Genomic DNA, 9137 nt, shown 5'->3' on the forward strand with positions numbered 1-9137 from the left:
TCTTTCTTTCTTTCTTTCTTTCTTTCTTTCTTTCTTTCTTTCTTTCTTTCTTTCTTTCTTTCTTTCCTTCCTTCCTTCTTTCTCTCAAGTTAGGTCTCATGTTGCCCAGGCAAGCCACGATCTCCAGATGTGTTCAAAGATGGCCTTAAACATCAGGTCTTCCTACTTCTACCTCTTGAGTGTTGGAATTAAAGGCATGTACTGCCATAGTTGGTTACACAGTGATGGGGAGTCTAACCTTGAGCCTGATGCATGCTAGATATGCACTCTACAGCCAAGGTGGATCTCCAGTCCCATCGACATTTTTTTTTTTTAAATCATCTTTGAAAAGTCTTGTCATCAAGAACTAAAGAGTACCCAAAGTAAGTGGGTTTGGAGTAAGGAGCAAGGAAAACTACCAGAATCTTTCTCTTATTGGATCAACTATTGATGTATTTTCCTCACCTCTAGCCCTGAGGTAAATTTGTAGCACTGGTCTTGGTATACATTAAGTATCCAGTCAATGTTACTTCCCAACTAAGAGACACTGATTACAACCTGTCTTTTTAATCACAATGTGGCCTTTTGTTTGTTCTACTTCCTCACATTGGTCTTTCTGGAAACTTCCTTCAGTGTTCACCTCCCTTGGCCTGGGGCATCTGGACACTTTACCTGGGCAGCCAGGTGTCAGTCCCATAGGGCGTGTTGGACTCATTCCTGGCTTGGCAGGTGCAGGTTTCTGATTTCTTCACCGGATCACTCAGTAGCTGGCTCTTTTTCCAGTGGCTTCCTGTCACCTGAAACGAGAGCTCACAGCTTCAGGAGGAAGGTGGAAATTCAAGGTGGAGAAGGGTGAGGCAGATGCAAGATGCAATTACATCCTGCCTCCACCACCCCTCTACAGCCCCACCCTATGCCTGGGGAGAAGTCTAGAGTCAGGGTGGGGCGGTGTTTATCTCATCCTTGTTTCTCCCAGGCTGTGCAGTATTAGACAAGGCACTTGACTTTACTTTGCTTTCTCAGTTAAGTGAATACTACCCACATTTTTATTAGTTCAGAGCCCAAACTCCACAGCTGGAAACCTAGCTCTGCCTTGTGTTAACTTTGCCTTCTTGGACCTCAAGGTGCCAGGTTCCTCAATAGTAAAATGGGAATTGAAACAGTAGCCACCTCTTGCGAAGATTGCCAGGTTGTAGTGAATAGCATTTGGTGGGGGATGCTCCCCGGGGGTTGCTGTTACCACCTCCACAAGACATCACCTTGTATCCAGTGCTGTGAGAGTTCACTTGCAACTCCCGGCTTCAGCCTTCCTCTCAGGTCTGTGTGGTTTCCATGTCAGCTCTGGCATCTCTCCATCAGGAATGGGACCAGCCAGGGAGTCCAGCGAGTGAGTCATAGACCAGGGTCGTGCAAGGTCAAAGGCTGCTATACCTCTCCCAGTTTCAGCTCTTGCCTTCCCTGGAAGGCAATTGTGAACTCTAAAAGGCTGTGGTATACTTCTAAAGACAAGGGCTGTGGTGGGGTGAGTCAGGAGTGGAACCAAAGAAGGAAAGCGATTAGACTTAAGGACCCAGGGAACACCAGTGGGGGTGATGGCCCTGGAACCCCTTGATTTCCCTCAACTGTGCCCAAGAACAAATAACCTAACCTTGGCTACACTCACCACCTTCTCTGGGTCCCTTGAGGCCATAGCCTGTGAATGAGGAAGGTGGCCTAGCAATTTTGATTCCTTACAGCCCTGTGTTCCTCCCTGTAACGAGAGCTCAGCTCTCCAGTGCTTTCGGCTTCTACTCGTTCCTCAGCAGTGGATGGAGACCAGAAATTTGGGACATCAGACTGGAACTCAAGAACTCTGGAAGGCCAGGATGACAGAAAGTAATAGGACTCTGCTTCTCAAGGTAACTGCCCTGGGGAAGCCTAGGGAAGACGTCTGATGATGGTGGCCCAGGCTCAACCAGTGTATCTCCAGAATCACAGGAGTCACATACTGAGTTGTTGGACCCAACTAACGTTCCAAATCTACGTCATAACTTTCAACCCTTGATCCATTAATATACATTTCCCCCCTCCACACACACACACCCTGCCCCCTCCAGTCCCAGAAAATAGAATCACAGGCATGGAAGGGGGGGGGGCATCAGCTGTTGTGCTCCTCCCTGGGTGTGGAGAAAGATCTGGAACGGAATTGGCTTCATGGGGGATTTCCAGGAGCAGAATCCTGCCTGCCTGTTTGCACTCAGCTTGTCTGTTCTCACCTTGTGAGGAGAAGGTGCAGGCAAAGCCACACCCAGCAACACAAATGGGTCCAAAGTGCTTGTCACAGCATCCCAGGAAAGGTGCCAGGCCAGATTTAAGAGAAACAAAGAGAAAAATAATAATAATAATCCAAGGCCATCATACCCAATGCCCAGCTAGACCTTTGAGAATAGTATTTATTTCAAAGTGTAGGTAAAGAAAACCCTGAGTCCAAGTAACATATAATTTCATAGAATCTGGGAATATAAGACCTTGATTGGAAGGAGATTGTCCCTACCTTGGATTTTATAAAGATGAAAGATTTGTTGGAATGGCAGGGCCATTCTCCGTAACAAAGACTGAATTGTATTTAGTATACAGAGGCCACAATGAATGATAACACTCTGAGATCTCACACTTCCTCCCTCTTGTCAAACAGCTGAAGAACAGGACACTTTCCCAGACTGGTGTGGCTCGGTTTTCAATGGCAGGATGGGGGTGGGAGGACACAGTTGGACCTGAAAAGGCACAAAGGAGTGGCAGAGGGGATCAGTTGTGTTCTCTTGAGAAAAATAGCTTGCGAGTCAGACATGGTGGTACATGCCTGTAAACCCAGCATTTTGGAGGTAGAGGTAAAAGGACCTCCAGTTCCAATCTGGTTTGAAATGTCAACACAGAAGCAGAGGCAGGTACATCTCTTTGAGTGCAAGGCCAGCGTGGTCTCCATAGTGAGTTCCAGGACAGCCAGTGCTATGAATGAGACCTTGTCTCGAAAACAATAAACAGAAAGTAAAAGCTAGAGTCTGTTGATCCATTTTGTGCTGCCCTAACAGAATCCTCACCGATTGGGTAATTCTCCCCTCCTCCCAAGATGGGGCTTCTCTGTAAAGCCCTGGCTCTCCTGGAACTCACCCTATAAACAAGGCTGGCCTCAAACTCAAGAACTCTTCCTGCCTCTCTATCTCCTGAGTGCTGGAATTAAAGGCCTGCACCACCACTGTCCTTTTCAGATCCTGCAGTTTTTAAGAAAAGAGAATTTTCACTGTTCTAGAGGCCAGGGATACCTTGATAAAGGCAATGTCACTAAGTGCTGGCTTTCATTCTGGGTCATCCCATGGAGTACATGGGAACAGCCAAGTGAACCAGAGGCCAGCCATGTTTTTATACTAAGTCTAGCTGTAACCCACTTCTGTTCCACACTTGTCTTGTCCTAATGACCTGGTATCAAGCCCAATGTCCCAGCACTAATGCACCGAGGGGGACACTCTTAGCACATGAACTTTGGGGGACACACTCAAACTACAGCAGTGCCAGGCAAAATGTTTCTATAAATTTTTGAACAATGTTTCAAGAATGTATCTTTGTTTATAGGTAGTGCTTTTGTTTTGCTTTTTACAAAGGTGAAGTTAAAATTAAGCCTTTAGGGTTGATCTAATCCCAGGACATGGGATCCAGACAAACACAAAGGATGAAGACATAGAAAACAGACAACCGTGTACAAGGCAAAGAGAGAGTTCTGGAACATATCATCACTCTCAAGCCCCAGAAGGGCTGGCTCTACCGTGCACAGACTCTCAGCTTTCCAGCATCTATTACCACAAAAATGGGGAACTTCTGCCGTTTGCTGTTCTCGGTTACAACAGACCTGGCAGAAGTCCAAACAAGTCAAAAGCTGATTCTACAGCCTCCCCCTGCCTTCCAGCTGATCTGCCTCGTTCAAGCTGGGGAGCCTCTGGAGAGGCCCAGCTCTGTCTGGGGTTCTTTCTCCAGAGCAAACCTGTAGGCAGTGGGATGGATGGATCTGTGGTCTGACCTGTGTCTGTCCCCGACGGCCTTGCAGCAACTTCTTAGACAGCTTTTCCCTGTGAAAAGAGCTAACCCCTGTCAGGAGCAGGCAAGAGTCCCACGACTCACTCAAAGCAGCCTTAGTTGCCTGGATTTCTGAAGAACATGGAGTCACCCTATTCCCCTGTAGCCTCTCCAGCTTCAACTCTCAGGCTCTCTCTTTCTTGTAGCCTATCTACTGGCTCCTCAGTGACCCAGGCAAGAGGGGTTCCCAGGCAAGAGGCAGATTGTTTAGCCAAGCCTGACACCACCAAGGTTATTGATGAAGGAGAAAAAAACCTGAGGAAATCAGATGATGTGAGGGAAGTTTAGGCAAGACTTTTCAGGTACAGAGTGTTCTAGAATTTGACTTTTGAATTGTAGAAATAAATTACCTATTAAAATGAAATTTTAATTTAAAATGTGCTCTCTCTACTGAAGAGGGTACCAGAGTGTGATTTTTTTTTTTTTTGCTTTAGAAGCATACCCTGTGTAATTTGTAAAATAAATACATAATAGATAGGTCCTGTGAATATACAAACTTAAATGTTTATTTTGACTTATGTTTTAGAATGGCAGTTATTTAATTTACCATGAAGGAGAGCTGGCAGACCCATCATAACTGTTACCGAATACTGCATTCAGACCTTGACCTAGGCTAGGCTTCCCAGGAAACCAGCTCTGTGGCCTTATCAATACCACAGGCTTGACTCCACCTGCTTCCAGATGTAGAGTCATTAGGAGGCTCAGAGGTCTAAACACTTTGAAACCACCAAGTCTATCAACAGCCAGCACACTTTTCAATTGCGCAGGTGCAGTGGGAGGTTATTGGCTAGGCTGTAGGCAGTTTCAAAACACATAGCCTAAGTCGTGGCAAGATCCAACCTTAAGAATGTTTTTATTTGATTCCATGACACTGTACCATGTACTCGGGCTACTCTAGAGAGAGAGACATAGGTCTCCTTTCCCCAAGCATTTTACTTGGAGAGGTTCAGGGCCAGAAAGGCTGCTGTCTTCTTCCTTAGTCCTAGGGCAGAAACTTTCAGGAAAGCTGGTGTGCTGGTGTTCATACCTGTCTTCTTTTAGACGCCCCACCCCTTACCTTAAACTGCCCCCACTCCCGAGAAGGAAAAGGCAAGAGAATTATATAACATTTTCAAGGACTAAGCAAACACAACAACCAGCACTGTCCTGAAGGGTTGATTTGTCTTCTCCGTTGCCCCCTGTTTTTCCCGTGCCATAGAGAACACCTAGGAGTTCATCTCTAAACAAACGCTTGCAAAGAAAGTTTAACATAGTTCACAGAGCTGTAAAAGTTCTCGGTGTGGCCCTCACTGGAGTGCTTTCTCACATTCCCAGAAGTAGCCAACCTACCACGTGGCAGAGCTGCTAGAGGAAGGGAGGGAACCAGCCCGCGCCGAGCTGCCCGCAGCATCAGGGCAGGGCGGCTCCCAGGAGGGCGCAGGCGTGGCGGCCCCTCCCTGCTGCGAGCCCAGGTCCGCCCACTGCCACCGGCGAAAAGGAGGAGAGACCTACATTTAAAAAGGCAGGAACCTACTAGCTCCAGAGCTCTTACAAGGCCGAATGAGAATTCCTATTTGTGGGGTCAAACAGAGGTCAAGAATTACCCAATCGTCTTTAAAACCCCCTACTTAGGGGGTCAAGCCAGGCTGGCAACCCATGTTAGCTAAATCTAACTTGATCGCCCCAAAGCCTAAAACTGCTTCTTTCTTTATTTATCTTCTTTCTTCCTTTCTTTTACTTTTTTACTGTTTTGCCGGAGATACGGGTTTTTTTTCTGTTACTTCCGGTTTGTGGCTGAGTTTTCTTTGCCTTACTTCCTTTTGGGGTGTGGGAAGGTTAAATTGCTTCATTATAATGTCCACTTAAAGATGTATGAAAAAGGAAGGTAGAAAAAGAAAAGGTGGGATAGAAAGAAGAGAGAAAGGAGAGGGAGGCAGAAGGAGAAGGAGAGGGAGAGGAGAGAGGTTGTTAGAAAAGACAGCACACAGTAATTTTGTTTATGTTATAAAATATTTAATATATTTCTATTCATAGATCTGTTCCACAATCATGCACTGTGTTCAAAGTACAGGTAAAGAAGCCGAGTCTCATCAAAGCCTGGATCTGTGTTGATTGACTCCAACCCTGAAGTCCTTTTGTTCATTTAACCTTTCAAGGAGGTGTATATTCATCCTATATTACAAAGCATATGCCTGACATGGGAGAAGAAAAAAAAAGCTTAATTTGGACCTTTTGTCAGAGTACCGGAAGAATCTTAAGACTATGATTTCGTCTTTGGCCACTCTTTTGCAATCTTTCCACGTGGGTATCCAAACGGACGGGCTGAGGTGGTCCTCGCAGCCCCACCCACGGGCGCACTTCCAGCTTCTGGCAGCAGGGGGAGCATGTGTGCAAGAGGAGGAAAGGTGCACCGGGCAGGAAGTGTCAAACCAAGTATCTGTCCTTAGCAGGCCCAGGCTAAGAATACATTAATTTTTCTTCTTGAACACTTAGAGCCAGTAGCTGCAGACTTCTCTACAGAGATTCATGCTTCCTCATTTGTAAAGTGGGGAAAACGGCCTTGCGACTTGTAGAAAAAGATCTCTGCTGGATCCAAGGAAGAAAATATTTCAGAAAGAAGCCAGGCTTGGCCTCTGGGTTCTATTGAGAAAGGAGAACTGAGCAAGCAGCACAAAGGGCCACCCTGAGTCCAGGTATCACAGGACTCCTCCCATTGACTCCCTGAGAAAGACTTCAAGCTTTATCGTAGTTCTGGCTTCTCCAATAGTACAGGTGGCTGGCTTGGGTCTCAGGCACCTTTAGGTACTACTCACATGACAGAGACTGTGAATTTCTTGGAGAATCACCAAGAATTCACCAAGATTCTGGTCATTCACCAAGCTGTATTACATAGTGAAACCCTCTGGAAAAAAAAAAAAGTCGAACAAATCAAAGAAGTAATCAGAGTAGCCAGATAGAAGTGGACAAATGACCAGTCGGTGGTAGCACACACCTTTAATCCCAACACTCCAAAGGCAGAGAGGCAGGTTGGATCTCTGTGAGTTCAAGGCCAGTCTGGTCTCCAGAGCAAGTTTCAGGACAGCCAAAGCTACATAGGAAAAAAAAAAAAAAACCTGTCTCAAAAAACAAAGAACAAGAGAGGAGAAGGAAGAGGAGGAGAAGAAGGAGGAGGAGGAGGGAGAGGAAGACAGGAAAAAGAAAAGAGAGAAAGAGAAATGGACAAATGGTGGCCCAGTTAAAGTAGAATGCAATGGTATTTAGCTCTCTAGCCCTCAGGCTCTTTCCCCTAAAATACAGTGATACCTGGATAGCATATAGACACACACATTGTCACAGACATACCTGGTGTCTTGTTTTATGGTCAATCTGCCTCATCAACTCGACTGGACATCCCCTAAGTAGTGATGACAGTCATCTCTGGTTGTGTCTGCCAGGATATTTCCAAGGAGAGTGGAGAGAGAAGACACGGCCTGGATGTGGTGGGCACCATCCCACAGGGCACAGGTTGAATGAAAGGGAAAAAGAGAAAGGGTGTAGAATGCTGGCATTGCTGCCCTTCTTGGCTTCCATGATGTAAGATATCCCTCCAGGCTTTCCCCACCACAATGGATGGAGGCCTTCGAAACCATAGGCCCTCCTCTTGTAAGTTGGCCTCATAGGAATCTTGTCACAGACACAATAAAAGAAACAGTGCCCCCAGTATCAAATGATACCTATATCTCAAGTTAGAATATCACAAAGAACTTAAATCATTTAGAATGTTTCTCATTTTCATAGCTCAAGGCCCCATCACAAACTTAACTGATGTTAGTAAACACTCTAGCCGAATTAATGCGTTTATTTACCATTAATTGAATATCTCCTTGGATAACAGTCCAGGTGCTAAAGTCAGGAGGACATTTTGGCTCCTTCATTTAGTACCTGTGTATGCTGAACAAGGTTCTAAGCCTGCCTAAGCCCCATGTCCATCAAACACATGATGCTGGGAAGATGGGAGGATACCATGTACCTGATGCTCTCTAGGAAGACTCAGTGAAATAGCAAGCACTCAGTATGTGCTGGTCACAGTGTGTGCAGGAGACAAGAGACCTCACTCAGGAATTCAGCAAACAAAGAAGTCATGAGGAACATTCCAGAAGGGTCCAGCACCACCCCATTTCCACAAGCCTGCTGGGTGATTCTGACCCACAATGGAGTTAAAAAAAAATCAAAGTTTAAGGGCTATGGATCTTAAGTGAGACAATCTTATCCTTAGTCTTGCATTTTGTAGAAGACAGATTTGAGGCTAAGTAAATGAATGGTGGGAAAGACCGAAAACAGGACAATGAAGATGAAGACCTACTGAGTGCAAATGAGAGATGATGGAGGTTGAAGCATGGGCCAAGGTGGTGGGAATAAACAAAGGATGATGACCAGTGATCTACAGAGAGGGGGATGGGACATACCTAGGAGCCATGTAAGAGGTGGAAGGGACCAGATTTACCAGCAAGGGAGAGAAAGAGGCTAGGATGAGTCCAGAGTTTGAAACACAGGGCTTTTCATACCCATGACTAAGTAGTGCTGCATTCGTTGTTGTTTGGAGATGGTTTATTTGGCTCTTCCTTCCCTCTTCTTTTTGGGCCTCGGAGATGACTGACGGCTGGCACAGATTGGCGTCTGTGCAGGAGGTCTGGTCCTCTCTGGAATGCACGGTTCCACGCTGTGTGGTGCACTTCTATCAGAGGCACACCGCTACCTCCTGTCACCCCCCACAGAGGTGGCTGCGATTCGATTCACCACCCTTGGTTGCTGCCACAGGGGTGGTGAGTCACTCTCCCAGAACAGCTGGTAGCTAGCACACTTTTCTACAGTCTGGGAGTGCTTCCAGGATCTAATTTACCCCCTCCTCAAAAGGGAAAGAAAATCCTGTTGATCCACCTTTTACAGCAAGCTCTCCTGGCCTCCTTTGTCTCTGGGATCAAAGGAGCTCTACCCACAAACTACTCTGCCTGCATTGGCATGCAGACTGTGAACTCACTGTCAGCTCACTACCCTGTGTAAGACAGGATTAATACAATACAAAGGAGACCTCACAC

The 9137-nt window shown here is 46.2% G+C and overlaps 2 long non-coding RNA genes across 3 annotated transcripts; both read right to left on the reverse strand.

The window, feature by feature from the left end:
* Positions 1–565: 565 nt before the first annotated feature.
* On the reverse strand, positions 566–2422 carry LOC114619524. The gene is made up of 3 exons (XR_003711166.1): positions 2235–2422; positions 1239–1437; positions 566–776 (listed from the first exon to the last, which is right to left on the reverse strand). It is a non-coding gene; the product is annotated as an uncharacterized LOC114619524 (long non-coding RNA).
* A 133-nt stretch (positions 2423–2555) lies between these two features.
* On the reverse strand, positions 2556–8761 carry LOC114619489. 2 transcript variants are annotated; one of them, XR_003711161.1, is made up of 3 exons: positions 8607–8761; positions 7405–7532; positions 2556–2732 (listed from the first exon to the last, which is right to left on the reverse strand). It is a non-coding gene; the product is annotated as an uncharacterized LOC114619489 (long non-coding RNA). The 2 variants fall into 2 exon arrangements; XR_003711162.1 differs by lacking the exon at positions 2556–2732 and adding an exon at positions 6073–7150.
* Positions 8762–9137: the final 376 nt, after the last annotated feature.

Source organism: Grammomys surdaster, unplaced genomic scaffold, assembly GCF_004785775.1.
Source record: "Grammomys surdaster isolate TR1022 unplaced genomic scaffold, NIH_TR_1.0 150, whole genome shotgun sequence".
NCBI classification, from domain to species: Eukaryota; Metazoa; Chordata; class Mammalia; order Rodentia; family Muridae; genus Grammomys; species Grammomys surdaster.